This window comes from Emydura macquarii, unplaced genomic scaffold (assembly GCF_026122565.2).
Source record: "Emydura macquarii macquarii isolate MOO-44397 ecotype Brisbane River unplaced genomic scaffold, CSIRO-AGI_Emac_v2 contig_1644, whole genome shotgun sequence".
Lineage (NCBI taxonomy): Eukaryota > Metazoa > Chordata > Testudines > Chelidae > Emydura > Emydura macquarii.
In genome coordinates this window covers 20,930,932-20,942,632 of record NW_027131781.1, presented here as the reverse complement: position 1 = coordinate 20,942,632, position 11,701 = coordinate 20,930,932, and the positions used below count along the sequence as shown (strand labels likewise).

At 39.4% G+C, this 11,701-nt stretch overlaps 1 protein-coding gene across 6 annotated transcripts in view; it reads left to right on the top strand.

The window, feature by feature from the left end:
- Positions 1-1,347: 1,347 nt before the first annotated feature.
- Positions 1,348-11,701, top strand: part of MYO5A (myosin VA) — a 98,107-nt gene continuing 87,753 nt past the window's right edge. For 5 of the 6 annotated variants that reach the window (XM_067555856.1, XM_067555852.1, XM_067555854.1 and 2 more), the window contains exons 1-2: positions 1,348-1,455; positions 3,327-3,498. The gene's annotated coding sequence lies outside the window, so the exon portion shown is untranslated. Of the gene's footprint in view, positions 1,456-3,326; positions 3,499-11,701 lie in introns of those variants that run through there. The other variant, XR_010921319.1, reaches the window with a different exon arrangement.

Here is an 11,701-nt window from a genome sequence, read left to right as displayed (position 1 = left end):
GGCTTACCTCATCCTATATTGATCCCTTCTATGGCAGGAGGAGGTAAACTGTCAAGTTTGGGACACGTGCAATATTTTTAAAGTCTGAAAGACAGAATATTAACATAAATTAAAATCTTGTTTAGATTAATGTAGTCATTAGTTGGAATTCTAGATTTTTCTTTTGTACTGTGTGAAAACTGCTTTTTACCAGTTTTGGGGGAGCATTCTTTTAATTCTTTGGAGATAACCTGTTTTAAATTAGCTGACAAATGCAGTAACAACAAAGAAAAATGGGTAGTGACTTTTAAAGCTGTAGCTCATGTAACTCAGCCAGAATTTACCACAGTGATACAGATGGGTGTTTTACAAATAGTAAAACTTGGCTGTATTCTAGTCTTATTCCTACTTGCATACTTTTTGGAATTGTCTAAGTCAGGGTTGTCAAACATCCGGCCCACGGGCCATATCCGGCCCACCAACCTTTTTGGTCCAGCCCCTGGCGACAGCATGCGCTGACGTGACATCTCGCAGCGTTGTACTCTCTGGCAGCATTGCGTGCTGCCACCAGAGTGTACGACGCCGTGAGATCTCAAGGCAGCACGCTGCCACCAGGGGGTACAACGCTGCGAGATCTCGGGGTTCAACGCTGCGAGATGTCGTGCGTCGTCACGCGCTGCCACAAGATCTGTGTACTCTGGCGGCAGCGCGTGGAGCGCTGTGTGCACGAGACACAGCACTCCAAAAGGCGGGAGAGGGACAGTGTGGTCTTGGGGCATCGTGCAGCACTATAATTCTTAATCATTGTTCGGTACTTTTAATCGTAAAATAGTAGTTGTAGAAGTGAATTTACTGCAGTTTTTATATCACTGATATCTAGCAAGTAAAATAAAATACTACATAAAAGTGGTTGTGCCTAGTATTTCGATTTATGGTATGTATGGCCCACTTGAAGTACATTTGATTCAAATCTGGCTCTCAATAGCAAATGAGTTTGACACCCCTGATCTAAGTCACAAATTGTTTGAATTAAATCTATTAGAAAATAAATTCTTGGTTGTTAAAAAACACACATTTTTTTTGCCTAGACTTTCAGAATCTTGTTAAAGTTATTTTTATTGGAAATTAATGCTTTGACATCCTTTGTGAATGGGAAATAAAATTTAGTTTGTATGTATGTCTTTCTCAGTAGATTATCATGAATATAATGGCTGTTCTAAACATTTTAATTTAAGGTGATAGCCATTACTTGAAGGGTCGGATGTTGTCCAAATATATAGGAATAAAACTTTTGGTGCTGTGTGTTAATTTCACTATAAATCATTAGAAGTCACTGATCTTTTGCTTGTTGATTTTGTATTGCAGTATGCCAGGGTTTGGATCCCTGATCCAGAGGAAGTCTGGAAGTCAGCAGAACTTCTCAAAGATTATAAACAAGGAGATAAAGTCCTCCAGCTTCGACTCGAAGAGGGCAAGGTAAGGTTACATGTTGTCGTTAGGCATATAGTCCTTGATATCAGGTTGTTGTATACTGGTATGAAAGGCCAACTTTTCAAAATGTGGCCATATTGACATATGTGCAGTTATTTGTGCCCATTGTTTTTGAGGGTTAGCCCTTGTACATGAGAAGAATTATATACAATTCATTCTCATCTGATTTTCTTATACTCTGTCTTTCCTAGCCTCTCCTCATATTTTATTGTGTCTGCTAATTCTGTAACTGAAGTCATAATCTTGTTTGACATCCCAGTTAGCTGCTGTGTAGCTGCTATCACAAGAAGAGCATTGTGATTTTTTGGTCAGGAATAAATAGGAGCAGATTAATTTTAAAAAAACCCAAAACCACATATCTAAATTAAAATAGTGAGTAGAGTAATTTGAAAAGCAAACATATTCTGTATATCGAAATGGTGATGTCTAGAAGCTCTTATCTTTCTATTAAGCATCAGATAATTTTTGTTAAAGAAATTTAAATGTATTGAAGAGGGATGTTTCATCTAAGATACAGTGGCCAATACACCAATAGTAAGATCTGCTCTTGAAAACTGAACATCTACAGTAGAACCTCAGAGTTACAAACACCAGAGTTATGAACTGACTGGTCAACACATACCTCATTTGGAACTGGAAGTACACGATCAGGCATCAGAAGAGACAGAAAAACAAACAAACAAACAACAAATACTGTACCGAACTGTGTTAAATGTAAACTACTTAAAAAAAAAGAGAGAGAGAGAAAAAGATTTGGGAAGGTATGAAAACTGTTTCTGTGCTTGTTTCATTTAAATTAAGATGGTTCAAAGCAGCATTTTTCTTTTACATAGTAAAGTTTCAAAGCTGTATTAAGCCAGTGTTCAGTTGTAAACTTTTGAAAGAACAACCATAACGTTTTGTTCAGAGTTAGGAACAATCTCCATTCCCAAGCTATACTGACTCCAAGGTTCTACTGTACTGAAACTGATCAAGTGTTTGTTTTAATTTGTCTTCCCTACTTTCTTCCATTAAGCAACATAGATCTTGCTTACATGCAGATGCCTACAGTAGTTAAATAAAATTAAGAGATTACACAAGTAGAATTGTATCTGAAGAGGATGTTTTTACCAAATGTCATATGATCCTTCAAGACTTTTATATAACAATATAGATGAAAACTTGAAAACAACCTTCCCCAGCTAGAAGGACCCAGAAATGTCCACATGTTCTTTCTGCTCACTTGTATGTCACACTTGCATAATGGGGTTGCATATGTAAATCAAATCAAATTGCATCGGGGAAAGAAGATATCTTTTTCAGGTAGGTTAGTATACTGTTAGAGTTAGTTTGTGTCTCTCTTTATGTATAGAGAACCCTGTATTTGTAAATATTTTTTAAAAAATGGATTTAAATATTCCTCTTAGCATTGCTGTCCCAGCATTCTTGCATTGTATTACTGCATGACAAGATAGTCAAATTGACTGAAGTGAAAAACTATTTTCTTTGTCCATTTTGCCTGAAAGGGAAAAAAATAAACAGCGTAAATGATTAAAAACTAAGTTAGATTTTAAAAATGAATATAGTTTTAGTTAAATCTAAAGTGTTATTAGCAACAAGACAAAGGATTTTATTAAAAAAATAATTAACCTTTAAGGTCCTGCTCTGTGTAAGAAATGCTAGGTGGATATTTTCAGTTAAGTTACTGGAGGAAGTGTTACAACCAGAAAGCAGTAAATAGCACAATACAAAATTACACTCATTCAGAGAATGATCGTGAAAAGAAAATGGTGGTGAGGCCAAGTGGCGGGATAAGCCAACGATGGAAAATTTTAAAATACTGCTTTTCATGTGATATGTGTTTGTTTAATTTTCAGGATTTAGAATATTGCCTTGATCCCAAGACCAAGGAACTGCCCCCTTTACGAAACCCTGACATACTTGTTGGTGAAAATGATCTCACAGCACTCAGTTATCTTCATGAACCTGCTGTTCTACACAACCTCAAAGTTCGCTTTATAGACTCAAAACTCATTTATACCTATTGTGGTAAGTACATAACCAGTTTCCTTTACGCTATTGCAAGGGCCAAAAGAATCCACTGGAAGTGCCATGGGTAGGGAAAAAGAAGGTTGGTTATTTATAAGTCTCTGAATTCAAATCAAGTCCTGCCTTTTCATTAATTATGAAGCACTGAGGGATGCTTTAGTAGGAAAGGCTCTGTATAGATACAAGACATTATTACCTGCATCAGGTAGGCCCAAATCAACTAGACTTGCAAGTTTGAAGATTCAGAGTAAATCTGCTTCATTTTTATGTCCTTCTAACTTCCCAAAGGGCTCTGTTTAAAATGGCTTACCTTGAGGTCATTGGGATTCTTCACTGAACATTGTGCCCCTTCCACATGCTTACCCAGGTACATGTATTAGCTGCAGGAGAGCACTGAAAAATGTAAATGTAGCTTTATAAAATCTTAACCTTTCACATTTCCAAAGTCTTTTTAATGTGGGACATTAACCAGATTATGAAAATTCCTGTTAATAGTTGCTGTTAGTAGTACAGGTAAGGGATTCCTCACTCTCCTCACTGCCCTCCCCCCCCCCCCCCCCAAAAAAAAAATATATATATATATATATATATATGTCAGATTTTCCTCTGGTGTAAATCAATCTGGCTCCATTGTAGGCAGCGGAGTTAGGTCAACTAACACCAGTTGTGAATTTATACCAGGATTTTTACCCTGACCATCTCCCTTTAATTTTTTAATGGACTTTTTAAAGTTTAATAATTTAAACTTATTTCATTTTTTAATTTAGGCTAGTTACAGTCCATTTTTCAAAGGATAGCCCCAATTCATTATATGCAGAATTCCCAGAGCATAGCTAACCATCTTGAATTGAGCCTGCTGCTTGCAATTAGATTTTGTCATTGGGTTGCACTTTGCACTGCTTTAGTATAAATTAGTCTGGCCGGTCATTGAGGGAATCTTGTCACAGCGCAAGGGAGTCTTTGACTGACATGAGCAAATCGTGCTCTTTCCCTCTCTTGCTGCAGAATGTCCACACTTTGAATTTTGATTTCAATTTCTAATGTCAATTTCTCACTGTGTCTGTCACTGCTGTAGCTTCAGCCATGAGATCAGGTGTGGTAGGACTAATGTAGACTGGCAGCCAGGATTTTAGTGATGCAGAGTACAGGCATTAATACGCTGGTGCCCTGTCTACACTAACTTGCTACCACTGATGAAACCACACCCAAGGATAGCAATGGAGATTTTTTTTTTTAAACAGTTTATTGTAGATAAAGCCTAATGGCTTGATCTTTCAAACACTTATCAGCAGATACAGCACGACTGATTTCAGTGAGACTATGCCTGCTAGTAAGTGTTCTCGGGATTAGGCTTTACATTCTCGAGTCATAGAATCATAGAATATTAGAGTTGGAAGGGACCTCAGGAGGTCATCTAGTCCAACCCCCTGCTCAAAGCAGGACTAACCTCAGCTTGCTGACTGTTTTGTGATTGGGTTGTTTAGTGTTTAGTACCATTTTAGAAGCTTTAAAAGGGAATTTATTTTTATGTCAGTTTTGTTTTTTATATTTGGCAATCATGCTGCTTTTAAGTTTTTCCCAGTGCTACTTCAATTGACTGTGCACCAGGCCTCTGCTAATTTTCCTTAATGTCTGGAAGACACTTGACACATTTCTAAATTTGGCAAGCCATTAAAGGGCATAAAATGATTTCCTAAAAGGCAATTTTGCTATTTGAAGAAGCCTTTCAGCCTTCTAAAAAAGGATAAGCTGATGGCGATTGTGCGATTTGCATGTTAGATTTATTAGAAGCATGTTGATTCAGGGTCTTTAGAAATTGTTGGGTTTCCAAGTGATCAAAGTGCAAACAAATAAGGTTTGACATGTAAGTTCTGACATTACAGGACCCCGAGAGCTACGGTCCGAGCTGCTATCGAGTCACTGTTTCTCCTTTACTGCATCACCATGAAATATTCTACATTATGGGGATTGTGGGTGTGCACATTGTGTTTTAGGACTTGTCTGCTCTTACTGTGCTGCAGTGGCGCAGCTACAGCACTTAGTTAAGATGCTGCTTATGTCAACAGTAGAGCTTCTCCCATTGGCATAGGTACTCTACCTCAGTTATGTTGATGGGAGAAACCCTCCTGGTGACATAGCACTATCTGCACCAGGAGTTATGTCTGTATAACTGGATTTTCCACACCCCTGGGCGACATAAGTTTATAGTAGCAAAAATAAAAGGGGGAAGGCTAAATGTTTGCTTGGTGAAATTCTTAGGAAAATAGTAGTATATTTCCTACTTTTTTTCACAAATGGGGAATAGCACAGTTACAGGGCTAGCACCTATGACCCCTCTCTGGTCTTTGAGTGCACCCCTCAGATGTTTGGCCTTGTGCCCTTCCTTACCTTTTCTGGGGTGGAATCCTGCAAACATCCCACTTTTAGACTGGGCCCTGGGACCCTATTTTTCAGCTGTGATTAGTCAGCCAACTTTATGGGATTTGTCACCTGCAAATCTTTGAGAACTTGAGACTAGTGGTTAATACAGATGACCAAACAGCTTTCTCCAAACAAAGTATTGTTTGTTTGTTGCAGTAGGAGCAAGCATAACATGAGAGAAAATCAAGGATATTAAACCAGAAGGCCTATACAAATATGTTGCTTAGGTATGTCTACACTGCAGTTAAATGCCCACTGCTGGCCTGTGCCAGCTGACTTGAGTTATGGAGCTGTTTAACTGTGATGTGGATGTTAGGGCTCAGGCTGGAGCCCGGGTTCTAGAACTGCACCCGAACATCCACGCCACAATTAAACAGCCCCTTAGCGTCAGCCTGAGTAGCTGGCATGGGCCAGCCACGGGTTTTTAATTACAGTGTAAACATATTCCTAGAGGCTTGCCATGCCTTCAGCAGGTCTATCTTCACTCCCTACCCATGACCTCTGTAGTCTGTGAGAACCACTTCTCATCAATAACTCTCAACAAGCACTCACTCTCTCTCTTGAGAATGTTATTTTTATCCCTTCAGAAGCCCTTTGTTTCTGGTTCCCAGTTCTCCTGTGTTCATGAACTGGGATCTGTGGTTGACAAACTGGTCTGCTGAACTTGATAGGAGGTCAAAGGTAGTACATCAAAGTAAATGGGTCTAGTATTGTCCCTCAAATGTGACTAAATAGATGGCTATCTGAAGCTGTTGTCCTCTTTCCTGCTTGATGAAACCAGACCTTGCTTGAATTCATCCCTTGTATTCATACATTACCATCTTTATAAGTCAGACAAACAAAACATATAATGTTTATAAGTTGTTATAGAACAGCACCAAGTCAGTCACAGGGAAGCCAAGTAAAATAGGTATGCCCCTACAGAACTCTGCATGGGCAAACCATATGCAGTTAATTGATACGTATGTTCAAACATGAGAATTTTGGGTTATGTCTACATTACAGAGCTTGTGTCAGCAGAGCTATGTTGACATAGCCCATAGTATAGATACGTGTACATCAACGGAAGGAGTGTTTCTGCTGGTGTAGGAAAACAGCCTTCCTGAACCACCTCTTCTGTCAGCATAGCTGCATCAACACTAGGTTTTTTGTCAGCATAGCTATGTCACTAGGGAATATAGTTTTTTTTCAGACCCCTGACCAAGGTAGCTATCCTGGTATGTAGACCAGGCCCCAAAAACATAACTGGTGAATTTACATTTTGCATGTTGGCCTTTGAAAATTTGACTCTTTAATCACCTACTGTATGCCCTAGAATGATATAAAGGTAAATCAAATGCAAACTAAACAGGTTTAAATTTCACTTTGATGTCATCTTAAGTCATTTTAAATTAAAGAAGGCTTGTTAATTTTATGGCAGTAATTAACTTGAGATCTAAAGGTCAATTTGTTGTTCAGCTTTGTTCTTCAGTATTTCTTCAAATCTGTTCAACTCTGAACAAAGATTTGTGAATGTTAAAAGGGAAAAAGTGCATTTCTGTTACTTTGAGAACCTTCTGGTAGCTGTATTTAAAATTTAGCAAACCCTGCAGCTTATGTAACTGATGTATAAAATACTGCCCCTTATGCAGTACAATAAGCCTAGATTTAGATAAATATCTAGCCATTTGTAGAGCAATGATAGCTCTCAAGATGGAAGAATTGGAGCTTCTTAGTCTGCATGTGTACAGGAAGAATCATAATAGCAACTGAGGGGTGCACATTTATTATAATAAAAAAATGAAATGTTACATAAATCTACTCATGCAAGGGTCATGGTATTTCTTATGAAAAATCCAATGTAATTAAGATGGAGTGTGAGACAAAATGGTAATTTTCTGTAATATTTTTATGAGCCATATGTGTGTCTCAGTTTCCCCTATATTTTGCATTGCTACCCAGTGGGGAAAAAAGGATTAAGTTTGCTGTCAGGGCAGACTAAGAGAGGTAGGTATGCATATCACCTCCCTGTCTGGATGGAATGAAGAGTCATCTAGGAACCGGTTGAAACACACCCAGATCAACAAGGGGGCCAGAGAGACAATGCAAGCTCCAATGTCTCATGGATTTCCCTGCCTCTCCGCAAGGAAGCTGATTAGAAAGGAAAGCTGACAAAGAAGCTGACTAGACACCGTTTAGGGGTCTGACACATCAAAGGGGTTCGCCCAAGAGACTGATCCAAGGTGGAAGAGTAGCACTGATCCTGTGGATGTGTGACAGAGTGAAACCAAAAATGTTCCATAGAAATTATTCTTGAAACCTGTAAAATGTATTAGTGAATTATATCCCCTGTGGCAAATGGCCAGCTTCTCCTAGTGGGTCTCGTGCTTTTCTCCTGGTAGTGGGCCAGGGAGTTGTCTGTCACCCCGTCCTCCCTGGAGAGGGGGGTAGGGACCCAGGCCCACCCACTCCTCTGGGTCCCAGCCCAGGGGCCCTATAAGTAGCAGTTGTAGACTGCTGGCTCTGTATTTTTGGAGCTGCAGCCTCTTCCCCTGGGCTACTTTCCCCCCTCAGTCCTTCTGGCCTCTCAGGCCCTATGTCCTTCTTGCCCCTTGCTGGGCTCCTTTTGGGGCTCCTCCGCTCTCCCACACTTCGCTACTCCGGTCTGCTACTTCGCTCCACTCCACTCCACTTCACTTCACTTCACTTCCGCACAGCACAGCACCCCTGCTTCCTCCAGCTTGTGCCCTGTGTGTTTGAGGCGAAGCCCTTTTATGGAGCCCCCTCATGGCTCCGGTTAGGCTGCAGGGAATAAATCCCTGATCATCCTGGGGCTGATATACCTCCCTTCATGTACTCTCCTGCCACCCTCTGCCCTTGATATATCACACCCCATGATGGTATTTTATACGTTGGATTAAAAATTCTATAGAAAGTGTATATAATTCTTTATTCAATTCTCTTTGCCATGACGGGTATTGTTTGTTTTATGAATCTATGTGAAGTAAAATAATTTAATATATTAAAGTCTGTACATGTGGCTGCCGTTTTAGTTTTAGATGATTATTTTTGCCAATATAACCCGAAGGAAGATTGGTTTTGAAGATGCATAAAATCTTCAGCATCTCGTTGATTGTCTCCTCGAGCCTGAGTGGTTTTCAGGGATTTTTTTTACTGTATGTTTATCAGTGTTGAAGGCAAACTCCTCTCTAAGATGTCTAACAGATGTCTGAAACTAGGGAAGGAAGGCATCTAGTATAGTCCAAGTTGCTAAAAGCTATTCCTGTTTGTTGCTAGATCTGTAATCATAAGAAAGTGAGAATCATTAGTCATTTCAAACCATGACCATTAACTTAGACAATTCATATGAAGTCCAGTGCATTATGTATTTCGTAGCAGGTGCGTAAATTGATTTGATTAATAGATCTCTGAAATGAGCAAATAATCCAATTGCTCATTTAGTTGGGGAAATCTAGTGACAAAGCATTGCTAGTGAAGGGAGTGACTGTTTCCCCAAACGTTTCTATAGTGTGATAATGTAGGCTTGGGTCAATTTTTAGGCTTAGAGTCTTTACACTTGAGGCAGTGTAAGGATTATTGTATTGATTATTGCTTAATAAGTGCAAGGAGTATGAATAGCCTGTGAATATATCTGTGATGGGGACTAGAGTACAATTCAATTATTTTCCTGTAACTTTAACTTTTAATTAGCTGCTCATATTTTCATATTAGTAGGGTTTGTAAAATCGGCACCTAAAAAAATTCCCTTAACTTGCTGGTGTGTGGAGGGGTGTGTGTGTGTGGTGTGTTCAATCCTGTCTCTTCATTAAAGCATTAGGATTTGGCATCTTTTTTTTTTTTCTTAAATAAACAGTAGAGACTTTAAGTTCAAGTCCTTGACCATCCCAGTGAACTCATGGGTGATGGAAAAACACTAAGGTCTTTGTATCACAAGTTAGATAGGTATGTCTTGATGTATGACATGTAATATATCTGAAAGAGCAGATTGAGAATCCTTCCAATGCTTTTCCGAAAGGTATTTGCTCATTAGAAAGCTTGTTTGTTTTTTTATTTTGCTGTTTGCTTGATCTGTAAATACATGACAGGATGTAATCATTTGTAAAAACTGGGATGATATTCTAAGCAACATGTCCAGATTTCAGATGCCTTTTCTTTGCTTTTCCATGAAAAATGTTCCACCTACTTCATGTCTCAATCATAATGTTTGGGCCTGCACAGTGTCTTGTTTCTTTCCCTGAATTACAGACTTTTAGTGCAGTAACATTCATAGCAAAAGTGAGGGTTGGTTCTGAGTAAATGTAGATATGACACTCAGTGCTATAGAAATTCCTGTGATGGGGGAGTGAGGGAAACATGTCCATCCAACTTGTCTTGCATAGAATGATGGCTGGAGAGCTTATTAAACTAAGCTAGTCTAATCCACACTGCCACTCTGAGGTATTAGAATTACACTTTACAAAGTAATGGTTTAATTTTAAAATGGTCACAATTAAGATAACTTCTTTCTGCCCACATGGCAACTGCTTCTCTACCTGACCTAGTGTCATGAGAGAGGGTAGCTTGTGTGATGCCACCAGATCTCCAGTTGAAGTGATTAGCCCTTTGCCTAGGAGTGGAGCAAGTAAGTGCACCCTGCACAGCGACAGTGCTGCAGGAGGGAAAGCTACAAGGCCTTTCCTCAAACCACCTCTGTGGGTGGACAAACCCTAGCAGAAAACCTTCATTCCTCATGAAAGAAGAATGTGTGACCTGGAACTTTCTGGATCTTACTCCGGGGAGAGAGACAAAGGAGGTGCACCTCACTCCCTCCTCACCTTCTACATTGGGAGCATGTGAAATGGGATGTCACAGGCACTGGCTTGGGAGGCAGTACGGGAGATAGAAGAAATATATTAAAGGAGAGCATGAGGTGGAAAAGGCACTCAGTGTTGGGGTGAAGAGTGTGGTATAAATACCAGTGTAGATTGAAGTGGAAGGAAGGCTCTGCGGGTGGAGAGATAGGAAAGGGAAGGAAGAACTGGAAACGGGAGATGTAGTAAATTAAAAATATTGGCTTGGCTTTCGGCGTGGTCTGAAATAATTGTGGGAGTGTGTTATAGCACTTTTAGATGTCTGTCTGATTACCAAGTTCAATTGGGAGCCTAGGTGGGCCAGCTCTATGCAATACACCTACATTTATTTTATTTCTGAGCACTTCTTGGAGGTCACTATTCAAAATCAGGCCATTGTTTGTAAGAAATTTTTAAACTAAAATTTTAATGCTAATTCTTTTATGCTGAAAATTTCTAATATTGGCATGTGATGTCATAATATCAGATGCAGATTGATGACATGTCTGACATCATTAAGCCCTTATGGGAGAAGTGGGCACTATTTCATTCCAGAGCCTTTCTGTTGCATCCCAACAATTATAACTGAGCAAATAATTTATAATAAAAGATGGGAAGTGCAGTCCTCACTGATCTTGTCACTGAGGAAAGCTGGCTATTCATCATCAGTCAGTGTTGGGCTGACTTACTTGAAACCCAAGCAATATTTCAGTCTTAAAAATGGGGTCAGGGTAAAAGTCTTCCCTGGTGGTTTGCTTACAAGAAGAAAGTGAACTGTGTTCAAACTTTCAGGATTCAAATTTAGAACCTAATCCAAAGCCCATCAAACTATTGTCTTTCCACTTACTTCAATGGGCTTCGGATCAGATCTTTAATCTCCTCCAAGCTAAACATTTCAGAAAGATTAGAACAGCATACACCTGGCTTTTGACACTTAACTTTTTTAAATCAGC